Source organism: Pithys albifrons, chromosome 4, assembly GCF_047495875.1.
Source record: "Pithys albifrons albifrons isolate INPA30051 chromosome 4, PitAlb_v1, whole genome shotgun sequence".
In the NCBI taxonomy this organism is placed as follows: Eukaryota; Metazoa; Chordata; class Aves; order Passeriformes; family Thamnophilidae; genus Pithys; species Pithys albifrons.
In genome coordinates this window covers 98903179-98928767 of record NC_092461.1, presented here as the reverse complement: position 1 = coordinate 98928767, position 25589 = coordinate 98903179, and the positions used below count along the sequence as shown (strand labels likewise).

Sequence of the window (25589 nt, the reverse complement as noted above, 5' to 3'; positions counted from 1 at the left end):
CATACTGTAGACCTGAAATAAAAATACAGTCAATAGAGACACAAATCTTAGATTTTAGATTTCCCTTCCTATCCTGCCTCTACTGCTATAGGTTAAGATGTGTAACACTGGAGGCTGATGGGCTTCAGAGTCCGTTCAGTAACAAACTTGGGATTCTACAAATCATTAAAAAATCCACTGTATAGTGACATCATTCATATTGTGAGCAGTTGAAATGCATGTTCCAGGTAAATATTTTCTACATTCTTTTTGACAGCTCAGATAAGCCAGGAGGAACCATGATACATTGTGTGGCATTACACATATGAGCAGCCTGTTTCTCATTTCTAATGCTGCCATTCCAAGTGTTGCTTCATCATTGCTAAAAGCATCTCTATTATCAAGGCTTATGTAAACTGCATATAACAAATAAAGTACTTGTTGAATTAATCTAATTTACTAATGTAGTTTCTATTCTATTCTCAGTTATTTTTTTAGAATTTTAAGACGTTGTCCTCAAATTTATTCATGACTGCTGTTCTTACTCTTTTTTTCTTTTTTTTTTTCTATTAATACTGCCATTACTGTCATATTCATGGATAAATTAAAAAACTTTTATCCAAATGTCAGTTGAAAATACTTCTCTAAAGAGCATGCCCCTTACAGCACAAGACACACACACACACACACACACACACATATATACACACACACACATATATGCATATATGTATATGTGCATATGTGCTCTACATAGTTTCTCCCATTGCAGCTCCTGTTTTTTTGGTTTTTTTTTTAACTTTTGTAGCACAATGTCTCGTAGTGATTCCTTTATTGTACAAGTACTAGAATGATAGAATCATTTTGTTTGGAAAAGACCTCTAAACATTGAGAACACCATGAACCCAACACTGTCAAGTCCACCACGAAACCATGTTCATAATCTCCATATCTACACTCTTTTAAAATACTTCCAGTGATGGTAACTTAATTCTTGGTAACACTTTCAGTGAAGAAATTTTTCCTAATGTCCAGTCTAAACCTTCCAGGGTATAACTTGAGGCCATTTCCACTTGTTCTATTGTATGTTACTTGGGAGAAGAAACTGATGCACAGCTTGTTATAACCTTTTTCAGATAGTTGTAGAGATTGACAAGGTCTCCCCTCAGCTTCATTTTCTCCAGGATAAACCACCCTAAGGTGGCTTGCTCTGCAGTTCCCCCACTAGCACCACTTTGAGTCTGTGTGATGGTTTTAGCTGGGGTAGAGTTAATTTTCTTCAGAGTAGCTATTATGGGGCTATGTTTCGGAGCAGCTGAGTGGTGCTTGGTTGCTGGCTGGGGTTAAAACACAACTTAGACTAACAGAGCAGATAAAGCTTTGCTTTCCATGCTGGAAGCAGCCCTGACATCTCAGTTGCAGCCTCACACTGCAGCCCTCTCCCTCCTTTAGCCCCACAAACCTGTAAGGTCCCATGTCCCCACATGAAAATTCAAGAACCTCACATCAAGCATTCTTATCAGATGTTATTTAACCTCATCATAGAATATTCAGAGGTAAGAGATTCCAAACCCTGTCAATTAACATGGATAATTTGTATAGGTTCCAGTATGTAACTGTTTGGCTGATAGGACTTTCTTTTTCCCTGGAAAATCTAAGATGCTGGGGGGGTGGGTTTCATTTGTTTTGTTGTTCTTGTATATGAGTGTGTTTGTTTGGGGTTTTTTGTGGGTTTTGCTTACTTTACAATCACAGAATAACAGCGTATTTTTGGTTGAAAGGGAACTTTTCAAGGTCATCTAGTCCAACCCCCATGCAATGAACAGACCCATCTTCAACTAAATCAGATTGCTCAGGGCCCTGCCCAACATGACCTTGAACATTTCCAGGAATGGGACATCTACCACCTCTCTGGGCAACCTGTTCCAGTGTTCATTGTGAAAAAAACCCTTCTTTATAACTAATCTAAATAAACGATGGCATTATATGAAATCTGGCAACCTACATTCATTAACGCTTCCCTCTGCAACAGGCACAGAAAGCGACTATTTTTCTCTTTTTATAGTCCTTTTTTGGTATTTGAGAACTTTTAAGATTCATTTTCCTAGTCACTTCTGTCTAAGCAAACAAGAACAATGCTCTCAACATGTCTTTTCAGAAAAGTTTTTCCAAAGTCTCTATCATACTTGTTAGCTTTACTGGGCCCTTCTTAGTCTCTATCATTTTTTGGGTGACAATAACCTGGTATAATATTCTGAGGCTACACCAAGGTCAAATAAATTAGAAAGATTTTATCATGTGTCTTATAGTAATTTAATGAAAGATTTTGGTAGAGGACGTGTTCCTATGTATCATTTGCCATGCAACTTCTCCATTACACACAGTTTTGATTATATATTTTTTGTTTTAAACAACAAATTTCAACTCTAGCATCTTGGAGGTATGTATACAGATATAATAAGATGCAACTTCTGTGCTCTAATTTAGATATGTAAGTCATGCCACTTTCTAACCAATGAAATATCTTTTCAACCAATGAACAGAACTACATGCTTCCAGGATGTTGTAGATTTTCCAATGGGATCATAGAATCATAGAATCGATTGGGTTGGAAAATACCTCCAAGATCATTGAGTCCAACCCTTGGTCCAACTCCAGTCCATTTACCAGATCATGGCACCCAGTGCCACGTCCAATCTGTGTTTAAAAATCTCTAGGGATGGTGAATCCACCCCCTCTCTGGGCAGCCCATTCCAATGCCTGATTACTCTCTCTGGAAAGAATTTTTTTCTGATCTCCAACTTAAATTTCCCCTGACAGAGCTTAAGCCCATCGTGCCCCCTTGTTCTATTGCTGAGTGCCTGGGAGAAGAGACCAGCCCCCACCTGGCTGTAACTTCCCTTCAGGCAGTTCCAGACAGTGCTGAGGTCACCTCTGAGCCTCCTCTTCTCCAGGCTAAACAACCCCAGCTCCCTCAGCCTCTCCCCATAGGACTTGTGCTCCAGTCCCTTCACCAGCCTTGTTGCTCTTCTCTGGACCCGCTCCAGCACCTCAATATCCTTTCTGAACTGAGGGGCCCAGAACTGAACACAACACTCAAGGTGTGGCCTCACCAATGCAGAGTACAGGGGAAGGGTCACTGCCCTGGGCCTGCTGGCCACGCTATTTTTGATACAGGCCAGGATCCCATTGGCCTTCTTGGCCACCTGGGCACACTGTTGGCTCATGTAACATAATTTTAGAAGACAAAAACTTTCTAGAAGAAAAGGAAAAAGCGACTCTGAGTAAAAAATGCAAGCTATTCTTAAAGACTTATGTTTTTAAGGATTTAGAGGTTCCACTGATTCATCCACTGTGCCATGAAAGAGAACAGATTTTAAGCCTTTAAACTTTTTTCCCCTTGGCATGCCGAATGGGCATTTTAAAGCCTTTCAAAAGATGAAACTCTTATAAATAAAACAAGTAAATGTGGGTGAGACAAACAGTTCTCACAGTTAAATTATTAAATGTAATCATTTAATTTGGTAACCATCTAGGTCATGTTAAAATTTCTACAACTATTGAAAGATGAGATGTAAAATTCTAAAAAAGCCAAAGATAAACCATGAGCTTCACTTGCTAAAGCAGTTTATTAACAGCAGCAGGCTGGATAGCAATGTTATTAATTTCTTGAGATGCAGTAAAAGAGTAATGTATAAGGAAATAATATTTCTTTTTTTTTTCTTTTTTTACAAAACTCATTAAAGACTATGAAAGTAAAAAGCACAGGACTGTGGATATCCCCAAGGTTTTCTTTATAAATAAGGTGTGAATTACTTCAGAAGATTTGGAAATAATAACTATACTTCAGTTATTCAAGTAAAAATACACCTGTTACCCAAAGAAAGTACAAAGCAGTGCATGCTAAAGCCTATTGTAATCCCCCCTTCCATATTAACTGGGCATTTGTGCATTTATCTGATTTAATTTTAAATACATGTCATGACTAAGCTTGAGCTAGTTGTCTAGATTTTCTGTGTAACCAACTAAGAGAACTAGACAGTTCCAGCATTCTGTAGATGTTACAATGAAATGGGAAGTCACAGAAAATCCCATTTTGTACCCCCCCCAAAAAAAAAAAAAGAGAATTTGAGGTTGACTAGCACAGATGAAGAAAGGTGTATTTCAACAATATTTATGTTCAGTGGTATTTTTGCCTATGTCATGTTCTCAAGCATTCCAGATCATTCTATGTCATGGTCCATTCTCTCCATTGTTTCCCAGTAATTTTGCCAGTATTAAGCAATAATTAGTAGTGATCAAACAATTTCTTCAATTCACTGATAAATTTTTGCTAATGTACTAACAAGAAAATCATATAAAGACCCAGCACCACAATAATGGTTACCTGACAACATCCATTGCTATTGCCCCTTCCTGGAACAGTTCAGAAAATCTGGAAGGTCAATACCTGAGTTTACAGAAATATTGTAGAACAATTTCTCTTTCCACAGCATCAGTGGAACAAAGTTCTTACCTCAGAGTACACGAATCTCAGTAACTGAAGTCACCTAGTCAAGAAAAAGAGATCAGCCAATTGGTTGAGACCTGCTCTGACACTGAAACTGATTTTCTGTCTTGCAGGATGCTCCAAGAACACCCCTCGATAGAGAAGTACTTCAGAGATAGAAAGAGGCACATGATGGCAGTGAAAAGATTTAACTATTATACACACGAATAATTAATTTTTTGACATCTGAGAGGTCACAGGTGTCCTAGTTCAGCAGCTGGGACCAGTTTATCACTGTGTGGGTATGACCAAAGCTGTGTATTCTAAACCCTCTATGTAATTTCTTATGACCTGTTAACAATGGACCATTTGCAGCAGCTGCCCAGGGCACACCTGACCCCTCAGACTGAAAGCTGGGTGTTAAAGAAGCCTGTGAGACAGGAGCTGTGATAACTCCCCTCTGGGGAGTCATTAGCACTTTCACACCCAGCCTGAGCAGGGTGTGTCTGCTAATGGGCCATCAATGCTTCCAAAAATATCCCATGACTCACAGAGTCAGATCACCCATTGTGGAACTCCCTGACCTGGGGGAGGTACTGGGCATTCCCACTTGAACATGAGGGTATACAGTCTTGGGGTTTGGAGACCTCTGGTACCACTCATCAGATCCTGAGGAGGACCAGAACCTCGACAGGATTGCAACCACCACTCTCAACCAGACTGTGACCGTTATCTGCAGCAACAGGTTCTTTTCCCTTTCTTTTGCTTTAGACTCAGGAGAACCACAGGGGCTCAGCATAGGGGCTAATAAACACCATTCTGTTTGTGCCCTGAGGTGCTGGGTTATACTTCTGGGTTTTGTGGGTTAAAACCAATTCCTCTTGATATCATTGCATTTATTGTAATATTTTCATTAAATTGTAACTCTGATTTATAATCTCTTTTGTGTTGGGTTCATTTCTCCAGGTGGTTTACCTTTAAACCAGTAGAACAGATTAACTTGTCTGCTAGGTGTAAATGTTACACAGGTCTCCTAATATGTCTAGAGAGCTTGGACATGAGGGGGAGGACCCAGCAGACATACTTCATGTTGCTATCAGGGATGTAGAAAAGTGCACAAAGGATGCTTTGGTGATTTGCTAATGCCTTCAAGGCAGGGCAACTCACATCCAGGATCTCCATGGAAAACTGCAAGGTTCATACATAAAACCTGAGATGCAGGTAGACATTTACAGTCTCACCATATGGACAACAGTCTAGTGTAGAGAGGAAGAACTTTGGCAAAGCAGGAAGCACAGAACCTGTTGAGACAAGAGAAACCTGGACAGAACCATCAGACTATGCTTTAATAATAATGGAGCTGCCGGTACTGGAAACTAAAAAGGTCACAGAACACCAACACCAGCAAGAAACTCTATAGGAAGTTTAAAAACTGGGCACAAAGGTGAAAGATGAGCTTTAGTGTACAGAAATGTATGGAAAGATTACCTAAACTCTGTCTATGCATACTGGAGGTTAAAAATATTGAAAAGAGAGTCTTTACTTATTGCTGACAGTTCTAGATCACAGTTAAAATGGCAAGTGAAAAGAACAACAAAATGTTGTGCACATTTGGAAATGTGTTATGAACAGGACAGAGGATGACAATTGTGCCACTTATTAAAATTCAATGTGCCCACATCTTGAGAACTGAGAGAAGTTCTGGCTTTTGAGTAAAAGAACCCACTTGTCTTACAGTCCAAGCAGAGTTAAGGTGCAGAAATCAAGTAGTAAATTGACTGTTCAGTATGGGTACTTTACAAGGAGGAACTAGAGAGGCTGTCATTCTTTGATCTACTGACTGAGAACTGCAGGAAGACACACTCAATATTTATAAATGAAGAAGGCATTACATTTTGCTGCAAGAAAACTAGGATTGCTACATCTTTTTTGTTTGTTAGTTTCTTCATTTTTACTATTATTCAGTATTTCTATTAAAGTAGTGTTCAGTGAAATCTCAGTCAGTAGGTGACAGTAAGTTTCTCCGGGTAGTAAAATATAAGATAAACACTAAACTGTTGTTTATCACCACATCCAACAACATTATAATTGAAGACATCTAATGAATTCCTAAGAGAAGGCTAGATTAAAAGACATTGAAAATATTTCTTTAAAATGCAGGTAGTGAACTTTTGGAACTAGTTACCACAGGACAGTACTAGGAATTTCAGAAATGGCCAAACTTATGGACAGTACATTCATAAAAGGACAGTGTAAGGACTAGGCAAGGTAACACACACTTACAAACCTAATGCAACAGTTGTGGATGCAGCTGGGAAAGTATTAGAAGACTAGACAACAGAAGTACCCCCAAGTTAATGTGTTCTCCCTAAACAGCATCTTCCCACTGATATTGTCAGCGGTAGGATACTGTGCTAGATAGACCACTAACCCATAAGACTTTTAGGATACTTTGATTTCTTGAGACTTCTTATGTTCAACAGATTTTTTCTGTTTTTCATCATCTCAGTCAAGACTGAATTATTCATGTATTCGTGATTCAAGTAGAATGAAACAAAATATATATAATAAAATAAAGGCTTAGGTCTGAGAGGAAAGTTCAGTTCTAAGAGAGGATGGCAACTTGTGCCAAAGGCAAGACTTGCATAGATTTGGAATTCTGTTCACTTAGAAATCAAATGGTCCGTGATGTTTCACGATAATGTAAATAATACAAATGATGCCAAAGGGGTTTTTGTTCTGATTTTCACATTTTGTAGGTTTTAGGAACACCGTAGATTTTTAGAGGGTTAATATTTCTAACAGTTTAATGCCTTTCTATCACTACCCCTGTCCCAGAACAGGGAGCTCAAATTCCTTTAGTTAATTAATCTTGTTTAGACTCCTTTCCAAGGTAAAGAGCTGAAGGATATCAGAAGGCCCACAGAATGAAACATAAACACAGGTCAGAGTGACCCAAAGGCCAGAACTGGATGAACTCCAAGAGACCTTTGTGTGCCTGAGGAAGAAGAGTTGATGAAGACAGAGGGTCTTGACGACCCCAGACCCAATTCCAGGGGGTGGAACAGGGGTGGGACCGGGGCTGGACTGAGAAATGTGTAAAGCAATGATTGGAGGGATCTTATTATAAAAGCCATGGAAACAAGAACTGAGACACATGCATGTCATCCTGTATTCCTGTGGGCTGTAGGCCCTGTGTTATTAAAGGACCTTTACTTTTTATCTTACCCTACACTAACGTGGCTCAGAGTCCTGTTTTTGGGGGGAAGGGGTCATTCATGGCAACACAAACAAGCTAAAAGATAAAGGAACACACACATACACACAAAGAGACAATAACTGAAGTTTTAAATGTCACAAGTAGAGAAACAAAGAACACGAGACTACTAGAAACAGAAGACAATCTGTCGAGATGATTTGATCTAACCATTTCCCTTGGGCAGCTACTACTTGTGAAATTAGAACTGAGGAACATGTCTTTCCAGAGGCAGTGAAGCTGATACAGTAGTTGAGAATAAAAATTACAATAAACACAGCAGAATTATTACACAGGACTTAAACACAGTAAAGAGTTATTAATTTTGTTGAATGGATTCTCTCATTTAGTTCACTTATATTTAAGTCTTCACTCTGTCAATAATCAATGCAAAAGACAGCAACCACTTTAATCAGAAAGAAATTAATTTGGCTGGAGGTGAAAATCAGAGTGTAAAAAGATATTGAATTCAAAAAATAAATAAATTGTACTCCCTCCTTCTATCCACAGTTTTTTACTTACATGAATTGGTGCAGTACAATCCTATTATTAGGGACTGATTTTTCAAACAGTGCTTTCTTAAAATTGTTTCTCTTTGATACTAGGGACAACTAAAAGTATAACTTGAAGCAGCACATCTTTCACACAGCAAAGTCTTAGGATTTCTCTTATTCAGCAATTCAGAAACTGGGCTAATAACAGAAGATAAGAAATACTACAAATTGAATCTGTCAGCTTTTGACTGTATTATAAAGAATAAATACTAGTTTATGGTGATTTATTTGCTAGCAATTTTCTCGTTTATGATGATTATGATGAGTTTAAGGATACTGCATCAGCTATGGAGGTTTCAGTACAAAAAGGACATGGACCTTTTGGAATGGATCCAGAGGAAAGCCATGAAAACCACATAGGGTTGTAGCACTTCTTCTATGAGAACAGGCTGAGAATGTTGAGCTTTTTCCATAGAAAATATCCAATATGTTCTCACTTGATGTATTTGTTGCTGTTCTTGCTTTTCCTTTTCTGTTGCCATTTCCTTTCCCTTTTCCTTTCCCTTCCCTTTCTTTTATATTTTTTCAGTAACACAAGACTTTATCTTATTAAATTTATGTTATTATGCATTTGGTTTATAGCCAGGGCTCTGTTCTCATTCATTGTCAACAAAGCACACAATTTAAGAGTATTTCTGGACCTGCCAAACCAGCTATTGTAACCACTAAAAAAAAGACCATAAAAATTTTATTACATACTGCAGGTATGAAATCATTGTAATTACAAAGCTCCACACTATTTTATTAAAAACACACTTACATGGGAATTTAATATTTTCACAATTCAGAAAGAACAAGATAGGATAGGATAGGATAGGATAGAATAGAATAGAATAGAATAGAATAGAATAGAATAGAATAGAATAGAATAGAATAGAATATTTCAGTTGGAAAGAACTTGTAATGATCATCTAGTCCAACTGCTCCACCAGTTCAGGGCTGACAAAGTTAAAGCATGTTATTAAGGTAATCATCTAAATATCTCTTCAACACAAACAGGCTTGGGGTGTTGACCACCTCTCTTCCTAATGTCCAGTCTAAACCTCTCCTTGGCCAGTTTTGAATCATTCCCACACATCCTCTCACTGGATGCCACCAAGAAGAGCTCAGCACCTCCCTCTCCCCTTCCCCTTCTCAGGAAGCTATAGAGAGTAGTGAGGTCACCCCTAACCCTTCTTCTCTCCAAATTACACAAGCCCAAAGTCCTCAGCTGCTCCTCAGAGGACATTCCTTCTAGCCCTTTTACCATCTTTGTTGCTCTCCTCTGGACACACTGAAAAACCTTCACATCCTTCTTAAATGAAGTACATGAGGTGTGGCCTCACTAACTCTGAATACAGTGGGATGATTACCTCCTTTGACCAGCTGGGGCTGCCGTTTTTGATGTACCCCAAGATGAGGTTTGCCCCCTGGGCTGCCAGGGCACTCTGCTGACTCACAGTGAACTGCTGCTGACGAGCATCATCAGGTCCCTTTGTGCAGGGCTGTTCTCCAAACAATCCTCTCCCAGTTTATACCTGTGCCCAGCATTACTCTATCCTAGACGCAGAATCTGATACTTGCTTTTCAAATTTCATCCCATTTATCATATCCCAAAGCTCCAGTCTGTCTACATTACACCATATGGCCTCTAGTCCCTCAAGAGAGTCTACAGCCCCTCCCACTTTGGGATCATCAACAAACTTGCTAATGACACATTCAACTCCTGCCTCCAGATCATTGATAAATAGATTGAACAGGATAGGCCTCAGGAATTGAGCCTCGAGGAACATTGTTGGTGACCAATCACCAGCTAGATGTAACCTGATTCTCCATAACCCTTTGAGCTCTGCCCTTCAGCCAGCTCTTCCCCAGTGCACTGTGAACACAACACAACCCACAACTGGATAATTTCTCCAGAAGGATGAAAGACAGTATCAAAAGGCTTAACTATGGACACATGGACTTGTGAACATTCAGCTGATAACAGCTCATCTCTTACACTTTCAGTGTCCACAAGCCACTGCTCCTATACTTATGGTCTGCCAATTCAGAAGATTAGACAGCCCAATGTCTGTCAGTATTACAAAAGACTGAAGAAAAACAACAAAAACCACTCAATGCCTCTGCTTTATTAATCAGGTGATCATCTTCAAAAGTATTCGTACAATGTTTTCTTTAGACCTCCTCTTGCTATTAACATACATAAAAAAGCAGTTGTTATTTGAAACAACACTGGCTAGTTTTGATTCTAGTTGAGCTTTGTCCTTCTGTGTCTTCTCCCTATATAAACATTGCAGCTCTGTGCTTTTCCTGAAAATAGCCTAAGCTCACTTACAGAGACTGAGCTCACTTACAGAGACCATACACTTCCTCTTGAGTTCCATGAAGAGTTCCCCTGTTCAGACAAGGTGGTCTTCTGCACTGCTTGCTTGATTTATAACGCAGTGGAATTGTCCGCTCCTCTGCTTCTCAAAGGTTCTTCTTTGCAAAGAACGCCCCTTCTGAACATGCTTCCTGACTGGAATTTTGACTGTGACAAGAACTTCAGTTAAGACTATTGTCTAACTATCTCAAGTCTAAGGAGAAGTAAACAAGGGTCAATGGGTAGAGGAGGAAAAGGTCTTTGGGTGTGTGATGGCAAAATCTCTCTAAACCAAACTGAAGGAGTAACCTGTCTCTCTAAGAAGACCACGTACACATGGAACATTCACATAAGAAGCAGCTGAAAAGATCCCCAAAGAGCTCTTTCAGACTCATACCTGAGTCCTTCTACCACCAGAGACTGCACGTGATCCAAGTAAGGCAACAAATTCAGTCTGTCGCAAGAGATTGCAAAGCTTCCCTCCACCCAGGGGACGTGATTGGGCATCTTCTGATGCATTGGACTATGTTTTCAGGAGACCCTCACCATCAAGAAGACCAGAAGAAGACCCACAGGACGCCACCAGGTCCATGGAGTGGTGACACATTTTCTATTTTAATCTCTCTCACTTTCTTCCTTCCCCTCCTCCTTTTTCCTGTTTCTATCGCTCTTTCTCTGCCTCACATTTACAGTTAAATAAAATCTATAGTATTGACTTTGGCATATGGTCTCATTTGCAACCTAATGTGGGCAGAGGCATTTCTAATAGTTTTAATAAATAGATCACAACACAGTTACATAATAGATCATTTCAGCTTAAATAATAAAATGTATCAAAGCCTATATGCCTCATAGTGGAAACTGTTACTCAACCTCAATATAGGCATTGCCATCAGCTCTTCTCAGAATATACCCCCAAACATCTGAAAGCTGATATTTGCTTCTGCTGATATGCATAGCAGAATTTTTGCTATACATAATTAATTCAGAATTATCAGCAGTCTAACCTACCACCTGCCAGTTGCAATTTCTAACTTTAAACATGTTACTTCTCATGTTATGTTCTCAGTACTACACCCACATTTCCAACAAGAAGAACAGCAAAATTAGATTATTACATACTACTTCATCAACAGTTACTGAATCATGGAACATAATATATATAAGAATGGATTGTCTAAACTGACAAGTAGCATAAGAAATATATTAAAAAGACAAACTATGACTTTGCCTGAAAATGTTCAGTAGAAATTGTTTTTATAAGATAAATTCACAAGGGTGCTGGTGTGCTTTTTGTTGGGCAGGGAAGCAGGTGGTTGAGCAGAAAAAGTTCTTCCTTCTCACTTTTCCACTAGACAGAAATCCCTTAACTTACACTAAACTATATAAAAACATTGAGACTACCAATCTGAACAGAAATTCTTGCAAATCAGAGGTTTGTTGTTGAATCAGAGGCACCTCATTTAATTATTTCATAACATAAAATTTATAACCACTAGCAGTTCCATTTTTATTTGGAAAAACAATAAAAATATTTTTCACCTCTTCTTTTGAGTTATTCAAAGTATCCTGAGCAACAAACAGTTATTTTCAGTTAAAACTATAAGGATAAAAAAACTGCTCCATAATGACCCTTTAATTGTCTTGTGATATTTAAATAGTGATTAAAAATACAAAGGCTTATAAAAATCCCTTCTTCAAATAGACTTGATCCTTTTTTCTATTTGCTGGTCTTACCAGTAGGAGAAAGGAGGTGCTGAAACAAAACCAAACCTCACATGAAGACAACAAAGTATAGTTAGATCCTGTATTGTTGTCCTAATAATTTCTGATTCAGTACTGCAAGGTTAGACTTCAGAAGCCTAATACAACTTGCAGTGGATAGCAAAAGAAAATCTCTTTGAACTGAACAGAGTTTAATCAGATTTTCTACAACTGAATTCTATTATATCTAAATCACTGAAGTAGGCTGTCAATGGGCAACAAAAAAAGGAGCAATGCCATCATATTATATTTTGGACTAGTCTACTAAGCTATTCTGTCAGAACAGTAACATGATTATATACATATTATTGTGCTTCCAAAATTAAATGTATATGAAAATTATTTGGACTGGAAGATCAGAATCATTTCCTATGGAGTCAAATGACATTATAGTGTTGCACAAGCACCATGATGATTACCACCAGACAGGAGACCCTTTTTACCATGGATATGAGGACCAGTGATCCTCAGACAGAATTCCTTGCTATTTGTTGTATGGGTGTTTCACTGTCCGTATTATAAGAAACTGGCCCAGCAGCACAAGCAAATGCTAACAGAGAACCATAGATTCATTTAGGTTAGAAAAGATGCTTAAGATTGTTGAGCATGAACCTTTTTTCTACTTTGATTAGTGAAAAAGGAAAATGCCAACAAAGCCTATTTCAATTTTTCTGTTCACTTTGTGCCAGACAGGGTCTGCAAGCAGAGCATGTCCTCAGCAGCCCACAGCTATAGGGAACACCAGTCCAAAGGCTGGGTGATCACTTCACTCATGTCAGCAACGCTTGAGATGATACAGCTGCCCTCAGACCCTGCTGGAGTCAGGAAGCACAAATGTGGTCAGGGGACACTGAATATGCGAGTGTCCTTCTGCACACGTGAAATGAGCGAGCTGTGGAGAAGGCCCCGGTCATAAACTGAACTGAGATAACTATGACACTACAGAGACAAGTGCTCTGATATTCTTTTGAGCCACAGACAGCTTGCAGTACAGCCCATATCACAGGCTGGGTTTTAAAAGTACCACAAAAGCTGCGAGTGCTGAAAAAAAACACCTGGCTGGATAGTCTTCCAAGTTCTATCCTCTGTGAATAAAAAAAAAAAAAAAAAAAAATGTTTCCTCTATACATTTGCTCCAATGAGTATTTCAATTCATATGCTTTACAGGGTGAAGTTATTTGTTATACAACTAATGGTGCAAAATTCTTAACTGATAAAAAATAGATAGTAATTCAATGAAGTAGATGAAAAAACCTATCACCTAACATGAATTTAAAAGCATTGCTCCTTTTCTACCTATTGCTTCTTACATTCTTCCCATGTAGTACAGCCCTATTAAAAATGAAATTTTCACTAATAATTCACGATCTTTTAAGTAAAATGGCTGACTTGGGAGAAAATGTAAAGGATTGGTTTTGATTTGTTATTCTGCTTCTGCCTAGGAGTATGTGTCAGGAGCTACATGAATCATTTTTAATTTTGAGGCCTTGAAATTCACCCTGAGGACTCCCATTCAAAAGAAAGGATCTTCAAAATGAAGAGTAAAAATACAGCGATATTATGTCTGTCATTGGGCAACAGCCATTAGTTGCATTATTAATCAAAAATGAATCAAGAAAAATCTTATTAGATTTTGACAAGCAGCCTAATACAGTGCTTGGTGAATGCAGTAGATACTCCAGAACAAAGGTCCATGGGGGTTAGAGTGTTTCTAAACTCTTGCCAGGGGGTCTCTCTTCAAAGGAGGACAAAATTCCTGTGAGTCAAAATAAACCATCTTCACATGAAAGACATCTGTGGGGTCTTTCACCTCTTGTAAGGTTAGCTGGTCAAGATAAATACACTCAAATTCATTTATTTCAGTGTCTGTTTGAAGAGAGATGGTAGTGGGTAACTGACATATAAACCAGTAACAAATTACTACACCTGAGAAACAAGACATTCATTACTTTGCATACATTTCAAGAACAATACATCCCAAGAGAAGCACATGGATGGTAAATATCTTCCCTCTTCTTGCATTTTTTTAAAAATTCATTTTGCATATGCTGTTCTTTGAAAAGAAGCAACACCATAGATGGACGTTTCAAAAGTTTTTTAAATTTACAGATGTTGAGTTTAGCTACATTTAGTTTTTTTCAGCAGTCCAGATTAAAAAAAATCATCCCTTTGCAAGATCTTTATCATGAAAATATTGTCAAGGAAAAAGAAGGTTTTACCTGAAGATATGCAGAAAGAGAGTATTTACAAGAATGATGAATACCCAAAAGCCATGTCAAGAAATAGTACTTTAAAAAGAATTACAAAAGCCAAATTCATTTGTACTACAAATGTACTTCATATTATATTTCACTTACTCTTGGTTACGAGATTTAGTAAGGATATTAGGTGAACAAGAAGAGAGTGTCTCAAAATAAATAAATCTGTATGTAGAATACAAAATGAAAAGGTTTCATACACATAACTATGTTAAAATTAATAACAGTATAGTGTAACATTCACATTCAGAAAAAAATTGATTTTTAGAATAATTTTTTTTAACCTTCTATTATGATTCTTCACAAATGAAGCTTTTACATCAGCAATTTCTACCCTTATAATTAATCATTTGACATGGCAGGAATTACAAATAAATTTGAAGATATATCTTATTGCATTTTGTAACACGTGTTATTTTTATTATCACAATACACCCTGAAACTGTTGTTTCATCAGAGCACTCTGAAATTAGCAGAATGTACTGCACTACACAAATTTGAGGGTAGATGAAAAATTTTCGAGTAATTTTTTTCAAAAATTACATCTAGTGCTTTGTGCCAATTTTTTCAGAATCAGAAAATGCAATTGATAAGATATATTATCAAGATCCTTGGAGATAGCATCACACCTGAACCACAGGCTTAATAAAACAGGTTTAAAATAATCCAGAAGCACCATTATATGTAAGCACAAAGTTCAGTTAAAAAAACATAGGGCATGCTTTGTCTGATTTTCCTAATTTAAAGCAGTTTTTCTTTTTTGTATTCTTTTCAAAAGTGAAAAGTAAGCCAGACATTTGCTTAGAAAACAGACGGAAGCTTCCTCTCTACAGCAGAGACAGGTACTGTATTTAAGTAAAGGATTACACAAGTAAACATACCTGTATGTTCTTTTACTGAGACAGTTATTTTTACAGATGATTAATCCATTTCACTACGACAGTAACTTTTTATCAGAACTGATTACAAATGTATTAAAGCCTAGACTTTGGAAATTCATTCTAGGGAAAGGATCTGCATTGTGTTACCAGTCCTTGCCATTTCATGTTGAAGACAAAAAACTGAAGGGAAAATCTCATCATAGAAGAGATTTCTGAGGAGGAAACAGCCTTAGCTTCTGAAGTCCCTTATTTTATTTTCATCTTCAATTCAAGTAAAGTGAAGTCATGTGGTAGTTACATATACAGGGAATTGTTGCATTTTCTGCCTGAACACTTTTAGATGCAATCTACTGATCTAAAATGTATTTCTTGAAAGAACCGTTTGGGAAAGAAAAAAAATCTCATTTAAGCTACGTTATTCCCTTAGAACTTCTCCCATGATAGTTATATCTGCTTCTGAGACTGCAAGTGTTTTACCAAATTGCAGGAAGGCTTCTACTCTTGCACCTTCCTGAGTGTTATAGATGGAATCAAACTTTTCCTTGCAGACATCATAAGCATGCTATCAAAATACTATCTAACAGAAATATTGAGAATTTTATGGACCAGCCAAGGAAATAGGAAGAGGATCAGCAACTTTAGAATACTTTAATACTGTAGTCATGACCATTAACATAATAAAAAAGTCATGCTTTACTCCTGAAAAGTGTACCAAGAGGGAAGCAAGACAAAACTATGTAAAAAAAAAAAATCCAAAAGACTTCCTTAGGGACCTAAATTACAGACTGCAAACTGGGTTTCATTCCTTTGAAACGGGTAGCAAACACAGACCTGCTTCTCCCTTTTCTAGCATGAGAATTTTCAGGAGCTTTATCTCATACTTAAGATATTGCATAGGGTTGTGAGAGACTGAATTTGTATCTCACCAGATTGCTTAACTATTGTGTTGCATCAATCATCTCCTCTGAGAATGTTGGGGAAGGGGCCATGGCCGGGCCTGCAGCCTCATGGCAGTGTTGGGAGGCTTATGGACTGCAGCCAACATCGCCAAGTCCATGGAGCGCACGGAGCCGTGTGGCTGTGGCTGTGCTGTCAGTTAAGGCCTGCCTGACAGCCCACCCACACCATGTCCCTTGGAGCCTCTGACTAGCTACGGGACCCCTCACTTCAGCTAGGAGGGTGTTGAGTGGTCAGTGAACCAGATGTCCCCCAAGGGAAGTGGTCACAGTAGCCGAACCATATAAATAGAGATGCACAGGGTGTCCATCTAATTTGGCCTTCTGTCTCTGGACCTGGCACTGCATGACTCTTGGTGGTTACTGTTTCTCTCTTCCCTTTTTCTTCACTCCTTTCTGCTCTCTTTTCTTCCTTTATTCTTTTCTTCCTCTTGTGGGTAACTTAAAACTCATGGGTTGTATTTCACTAATGTATGGAGTTGGTGTTTGTTGGATGCTTTTGTGGAATCCTCTCCTTGGTTGTATGGTACTCTTGTAAAGCCCTTTTGCCAAAATACCTATTTGCTCACTAAATTAAAAGAAGTCTCTTGAGAATAAGTGCGTAGCTTTTTCTCTTTATGCAATTCAAGACATTGAAGAACCAAAGGCTCTGCAAGAGTTTGGTTGAGCAAAATCTTCTGGAGTCTTAAATAAAACACCCAGACAAACCATCTGGGTTTAGACCTGGCACTTTACAAGGGTATGTACTGGCTGGGAATTTGAAAAGTGCTTTTTTTTTGTTTCCTGAGGGGTGGGTCTTGAAAAAATGTGAAGAAAAAATCCATATTACAAGCATTGCTGACAACACTGTCAGGGCACCAGAGGGGCTGGCAGCTTCCTGGGGCCATGTGCTGGAGGGTCCTAGGTTGACTGATGGCAGGGCTTGGCAGCAAGAGCCTGTCCCACACCCAGGAAGAGGCACGGAGCAGGGAGCACCAGAGCAGTCCCACTCCCAGTCATTGTGCACTTCCCTGGGCACTGGGATGGGGACAGACCACCTCAGCCATGTGGACACATGCTGATTAATCTGACTCTCAGATGACAAAATAAATAACTCTTACTATCATTCACAAAGTCACCGACTGTATATATATAAAAGAAAAAAAAAACACAAAAAAGCCAACTAATAATAAACAGAATCCTCTTGTGGTAGTACAGTAGCAGAGTCAGGAAGTCTGATTATAGTCTCTCCTAAATTTTAAATTTACAAATATGCTGGCAACTGATAAAGACAAATATCTGACTGGTTACTGTGTTTGATCACAGCCTAGCTTCAGTCCTAGGGTCCAGAGAAAGGCCACTTTACTGCTTCTGCTGCTGGTTTGGGGCTTGACAAAGTCAGCAAGAGCATGAAAACAGTCTGGGGCAAGTTCAGAAAAGATGGACAACACCTAAGAGAAGCCAACTAACCTTAATGTCAGGATTTGTGTTCTTCATTCACACAGGTGGTGATGGTGTGAAGGTGTCAGAGTTGAAGAAAAGACAAATTTTGTCATAACAGCTGGTAAATGTCAAATTTCCTGGGCAGACCATAAATTTCTTGGTGTTGTCTGAAAGCAATTTCTTTCTCCCTTTCTGTTCAGATAAGAACTGAATTATAAAGCCTTCCCAAATGCCACCTTTGTTGTTAGCATATTGTAACACTAGTGTAAAACTGGTTTGGGCTTGTTTGTTCTTCTTAAGTAGATGGTCAATAGATATGGAGGTTGTGTTTATTTTATAAAGAGTTCAGTTTTTCTTAGGAGGCATCTCAATTGCAACTGAATCATTTTTTGCCGGGTAACAGTTCTTGAGAAGGAATGTCTTTATACATAATTTTTGGCAAATCATTATCATTATACTAGTTTTTTGTTCTGTAGGGTTTATTAAAGACGAGATGTTATCAGACACACTTATTCTGAATGTAACTGAAAACATATGCATTGTTCTAAAAGATGAAGAAACCAGATGGATGCATATTTATTGTTCTAATATAGATTACACATTAATTCTGAGAGTAATTATGTTTTTTAAATCACAGGATTTGTGAGTATTATAAAAAATAAAAAAATATTAATAAGAGTTACATAAAAGAAAACACTATCCTCAGTCAATTCTATATGTATCGCTTCCTTTTCACATGTCTGCCACTACTGGTCTTTTTGACTCCAGTATGAATTAAATATAAAACCTCGAAATATGAAAGGCAAAAATGTGAACTTACTGAAGCTTACTGTTAAAGCAATAACATTATTAAAACAATCTCTCGGAAAAAAAAAAAGCGAAACCAACAACAACAACAAAAACAAAAAATAAAAACATAAAACCAACCAACCAACCAAAACAACAACAACAAAAAAAAAAAACAAACAAAACCCCCCAAACTAATACCAAACAGAAACACAAGAATTTAAGCTATTTAAAAACACAACCAGTGTGTCTCCAAGTACAACCATTACCAAACTGAAAGACAACACAGCTCCTGGAGTAGAACCTCGCTGCTGCTTCACCTCATTTTGATTGTCACTGCAAAGTTTTATTGACACCCTTTAACTCCACCTCTGAAATTATTATCCTCAACAATAGCAATACCCGCAACAGCTTGTTAAAGGGAAAATTAAATTGGAAATGGGAAATGTGGATCAAGGAGAGATGGGTATGAATTATGGCACCTTTGCAAAGTTCAGCTTAATACTTTGCTCTGTATGTTCATTTAAGTCCCTATACAAAAATGTAACGGGCAGAGGAGGAAAACTTCAATGTCCCAGTAATTCTTGTAGTGCTAGAGATGTAAATAATAACCTATTGTCTAGAAAAAGGACACCTGTTAGCAGAATTAAAGACAATAAAGTCAATGTTTAATTTCACAACAATAAAGACTGATCTGTAAAAGTATTGCTGACGTGTGGACTGGTCCTTAAGGACAGAGTCTATAAACAGTCTGGTGTGTTAATCTTCTGAGTCACTGTCTTGGTTCTTATCTCAGTTGAGCTAAAAATTACAGTAATGTATTTTTTGCTTTAGGGTGAAATCTTATTCATTCCTTTTCACTAAATTTAAACACATTTTATCACACATGTAAGTTCCACACTTTGTTTGGAGGGATTAGACTTCCTTGTTTAAAAACAGAAAATCTAAATTAATGGTTCATATATCCCTTTTGTAAAGTTCAAAGACACAGAGATAAACACATTTTCATAAAAGTAATTCTATTCTGGGAAAAGGGACATTTTAGAGACAGTTGTAATGTACTGCTTTTCTCACATCAAGCTCTTTTCTAATAGATATAGCACAGTATTTTAGACCTTAAAAACACAGCAAACTCCTTAAAATCCTCACTACATCTGAAAAGATGTAAATGTCTAGAAGTATGAAAAGTCAAGCTTAATAAACACTAAAATTAAGAACCTTTTCCAATATCCAACAGAAAACAAAAGCAAAACCTGGCAATGGTGACCAAAGAGCCATTTTACATCCCAGAGAAAGACTCTAAAGGATGTAGCAATGCAATCCAGACTAGGTTATCATGTATGTCTCACTGCTTTCAGTTCAGGACTTCTAATCTGGTTACACAAATAAAGACAGTGCTTCACCTCTGTACTGGTCTTTGCTGGGAGAGTTTATTTGCACCATAGCAGGTCATATGGTGCTGTTTTGGAATTGTGACCCAAGCAGTGCTGATAATACAAAGATGTTTTAGTCTTGTCAAGCAGTGCTCACATAGCGCCAAGGTCTTTTCTGTTCCTCACACCCCTAGATCAACAGGAAGGCTGGATGTGCACAAAGAAGCTGAGAGGGGATACAGCTGGAACAACTGACCCTAACTGACCCAAGGGACATCCCACATCACATGATGTCACACTCATCAATAAAAGGTGGAGGAAGAAGATAGAAGAGAGGGCACTTAAGGTGACGGCGTTTTTCTTCCCAAGTTACTGTAACATGTAACAAAGCCCTGCTTTCCTGGGATGGCTGAACAGCTGTCTGTCCATGGGTGTGGGAATCTGAAATCCAGCTGACAGCAAAAAGAGCTAGAAATCTTAAACAGCAAGCCTTGATCAAGGAAGGCTGAGAGAAATTCCATCACCAAGAACAGAGGAAGTCTTGGTAATGCTCAACTTGAAGATAAGTTGTCTCCTGTCTTAACATAAGAAAAGAGTCTAGAATGAATGTTATCAGATTGTGTTGTAATCCCCTGCTGTCTTCCCTCCATAAATTCCTGAAATTACCATAACCCTTCCTACCTATTAGCATGTGTCTCCCTGAAACCTTAAAAAGTGGTCAGGTGTTCAATAAAGGATTCCAGTTTCCTTCTCCATAGCTGGGATCGTGTAGTTTTTGACCATCTCACATGGGAAGTGGTGAATTAGTTCCTTGTTTTGCTTTGGTTATGTACATGGCTTTTACCCTACCTATTAAAATATCTTTATCTCACTTGTATCTGTCCTATTCTCTCCTCCATCCCATCGCATGGGGATTGAGTAGGTGGCTGTGTGGGGCTGAGCTGTCTGCTGGGGTTAGGCCACAATAAGCAGTCATTATCTTTAAAGTGTAAAAATATATCTATGTATTTACAGATGAAAGGTTATAAATATACATATAAATAAAAACATATCTAACAACAAAAGGAATGCAGTCACTAGATTACAGTAGTCTGGGTTAGGAAGACAAAATGATATTATAATATGGGAATTTGACAAGTTTTATTTTTTAAAATCCTTTTCTACTTTCATTTTTTTTTATTTCAGGATAACTTGTGTCTGGACAACAGCAGAGATTGTCCACAGTAGTTGTTCACAACACCACATGGTAAAAGAATAACAAAAACAGAAACAAACCAGAGCGACACAACCAAAGAATAGTTTCTTCCCTATTTCTGAAATCAATATTCAACATATATAGTCCATCTCATAGGAGAGGAAAAACAAGGTTAGAGCATCAGGCATAGTTTTTGCCCTAACTTTTCTGCCTCCTGTGCCTGTCATTTTTAACTATGTGATTGATGCTGGGAGAGATAATGTTGGCAGGTATCAAGCAAAGAAAATACAGTGTCAGAACACTGGTCCTGATGAGTGATCAATCCATCTTGTGCTCTTACAGCAGATAGACTACAAAATCTACTGAGATGGGATGGCAAAACTTGCCATCAGGATACCTAGGAAGGTTGATGTCCCAGTAAATATCAGTCACTGTAAGAAACAGTGAACTAGGTTGCACAGAGCATTTTGCCCCTCCTCTCTGTGCACTTTTGATGAGCAAAGGTTTGATGAGTATGTGGTTTCCACACTAGTGCAAAACAAGGCCTAAGCAACAAGGTTTTTATTTGTACCAATGCCCTCATAAAGCCTTCCATGTACCAAAACAGAGCCCTTGGAAAGCTAAAAGAAACAGTAGATTTTTCTGCCTGTCACTCTGATGGCCTGAGTTATCCTTTGAATGACTCCTGGGAAAACTGCAAGTGTTTAAATATTTTGAAGATAGAAAAAAACTGTGAGAGTTAAATCCATTGTTCATGGTTTTTCTTGAAAGTGTCAAAACTGTAGGTGTAGAAAATCCAATATTTACTTAAAATTGAAAGCAGAAGACATTACAATATTTACTCTTATCTGAGAGCTGGCAGATGACACTCTCAAACAAGTGTTCATGGCAATATTTTTAGATGAAGCATGTATTCCTATTCCTTCAGGAATGGAGGAGTGCATTATACCAGTACCTGGTAGAATTACAAGGAAAACATGATTTTTTTTCAAATATTGAGTTTGAATTTCTGGTGATTCTCTTGTCAACAAACTGTAGACTTTGACAAAAGTCTACACTAGAGATGTAATTTCTGTTACAGCATTTCAGAAATTCCTTGAAGGAAATTAAACATGAAATTCTGAATATGGAATACAGTTCTTAGAACTTCAAGATAAAATTTCAGTACTCATGCACAAAATAGATTTATTTTAATCCTACACACTGTTAGCAAGATGAGTCACTCACTAAAGTAACTAAATTTTCAAATTGGTTCTTCACTGTTACCTCACCTTGATAGTGAGTAGAAAACAATCATGAGTGAAATTCAGAAATTTCAACATAGATATTTCCTTAGGTAGCTCAACTAGGATGTTTGTTTTATGCTCGACAATCCTTTTGGAGAAGAAATTTTTCCTAGTATCCAATCTAAACCTCCCCCGGTCACTTTGTGGCCATTTCCTCTTGTCCTATCTTTTGTCATGCATGAGAAGAAACAGACCCCCACCTTGCTACAACTTCCTTTCTGGTAGTTGTAGACCACAAGCCTCCTTTGGCTTGGCACAAGGAATGACAAGACAATGGTGCTGAGCAAAGCCTGTTTGCACATGGCCCCTTTTATCTTCTTACCCCTCTATTTTCACTTGCTTTTCCCTCCCTAATTTATTTCAGTCCCTCTCTTTCCCTGCCTATGGTCCTTCATCTAAACATACAAGAATAAGTTTAAATGAGTCTACATAATACCATGAGGCTCTTCCCTGCATCCCATAATGTGTCCCATACGCCTCTAGGAAGTAGCTCTCTCATCCTGAAGGGTGATCAGGGCAGAATTTGCTTTTGATTCCTTTTCATGGGTTTCAGCCCTGGAACACAGGACTGAGGCTGCCCTGGGACAGCCGTGGGTGGAGCCCAGGCTTTAGTCTAATATAGAACAGGACGTTTACTTTCCCTGCACTGCACCTCTGCCCTGCTTTGGCTGTGGGGGAAAGAGCCTTTTACCAGAAAAGTTAACTAAGATGTTCTTCTGCCAAGAACACACTTTTTTCTACTTCAGAGTCAGTAATTCAGTGCAGGTTCCTGATTATATTTTAAATGTATGAGTTCTATCATTTTATTTAAACTATTATGAACTAAGCTTCTAAAAACCCGTAACTTTAAAGTCTTCAGATAGTAAGTTGTTTAAAACCAAATATAGGCAACACTAAGCTACAAGACTTCTTAGGATGAGTATTCACACTAGAGCTATAAACACGTTCACCCCTGCTTCTGATAGCTCCAAGAAGCTCTACTGATTGCCAGGATCCTTAGCTTTCACAAACATTACATTCAGTCATGAATGTCTCTTTCCCTTTTTCCCTCTTTTGGTCCCTCTTTGTTGTAGAGCAAGTTTGTGCATGTCAGTGTAAATTCAGAGGACATCCAGATAAAATATAGTTAAAATGGAATGGAACAATTGAGGTATTAGGAAAAGTAGGTCACAGAAATGCTTACAAATTTAGAAGAATGATGGTTTTAGAAAATTAGTCTTAAACTCCAGAAATTCAAAGTGAAATTTCATAGCAAAAAACTCTATTCTTCAAGACTTTCCCATCATTTCCAATATTCTATTTCTTCCCATTATATCATGCCAAATTAAATTAACTGCTATTCTACAATTATAAAGGGCCAACTTATAAAACTGGAAAACTTTCTCCTGTTTTTATACTGTTCCACTGTCTATTTATCTCATTTTGTCATTTTCATAAACTAAGGTATCAGAATAATATTAATATACTAGAAAAATATTAAAAAGTGTTTAAGTTCATAAAGTGGTATTAAATCCCTGTCAAAGCCTAAGGCTTGAGGAGTGAAAATACACTCCTATCTGGTTTCTTTATGACTTACAGTAATATAAAAATATTAAATATAAAAATACTATTTCTTTTGTGATACACACTTGATACTGAAAATATCCATTATGATTCTTCACTGACTCAACAACAGCTACAGACTACAAGTTCCACACCATTATAAAAATAAAAAATGCAGGCCATTGCCTCAGAGTGACGAAACAGAAGTAGAAATATAACCCAGGGTTGTATTTCTAAGTAACTCAAGGGCAGAGGGAGCTTCAAGACTGTACCACTGATTCGCCATAACTCTTAATTAGTGTGTGTGTGGCTCGGCTTCGCGAACGCAGATTTGGGCAGGGCTGTCCCCACGTGCCCTTCCAGCCTGCGCAGTGGATTTTAGGTGAGGCTCAGCGTGCACAGAACTGGCCCCACTGTTTCAGTCCTGAGGTTCATCTGCCACGGCCGAGCGAGCTTGGACGGTGCCAGTGAAGTCCTCAGGACTAGAACCTACAGCACCCGGCATTGCCCAGGAGGTCTCCCATCCAAGTACTAATCCGGGGCTGACCCTGCTGAGCTTCCGAGATCTGATGGGATCGGATGTCAGGAAGGCATTTAACTGCCTACTTAGTAGCACGTACCCAAGAGCGGTTTTCACCCCTGTACATAGTATTTTGCCAGACTGTACTCCCATATGTCTGGGTAAGGTGTGTACCAGCAATTGTTCATAAAACACTGTATATGAACAGACCTGCATTCGGTTTCCCTGTCAGCATCTTCTATATCCTCCAACATGACCCTTAGGAGGCTTTGTACTCTTGTGCCTTTTTAATATGAGCTCACAAATTTATAGAACATTCTAGGTTGAGAGAGACCCTCCTCGGGGGGTCATGGAGTTCAGTCTCCTAATCAAAGCAGGACTAAACTCAAAACTATCTGAGACAGCACAGATCACTTCTCTTGTAATGAATGAAGCAAGAGCACATCTTCAAGTACCACAGAGATCAATGTACACAAGCAAAGAAACTCAAACACAAGAATATCGAAAGAAAACTATTTACACTATACTTCTCTCATCACATTTTAAAAATCACCATTATTCCCTACAGTTAATTAGGGAAAAATACACTGTTACTTCATTTTCCCCCCTCAGTAGTTAAGCTTTAATAGATAGGGAAAAACAGTTACAAAGTTCAGATAAAAAATGTACCTTCTTAAATTATATTTCCTCATTATTGAGGACTAAAAATACAGACTAAAAATGTATAATCATATTAATATTTAAGATCATGCTCTTCAGAAAATCCAAAACTAGTAACCACTCCCATCCTCAAGAGAGATTTGTTCTAAGTAAACCAATTTGGATACATTATACATAACTTACACTTTGAGGAAAAAAGGAAAGGGTGATACATAGAGTTTAAGCATAAATATTTCAGTTCATTCTACTTTGTGAATCATAGAATAACTTCAGTAAAATGACAATACTGCAGTTTTATATATAGAAGAATGATAATAATTTATT

At 38.0% G+C, this 25589-nt stretch overlaps 1 protein-coding gene across 7 annotated transcripts in view; it reads right to left on the bottom strand.

Moving 5' to 3' along the window:
- The window catches only part of CDH18 (cadherin 18), a 248773-nt gene that overhangs the window by 99996 nt on the left and 123188 nt on the right, over positions 1–25589 (bottom strand). The window lies entirely within an intron of this gene.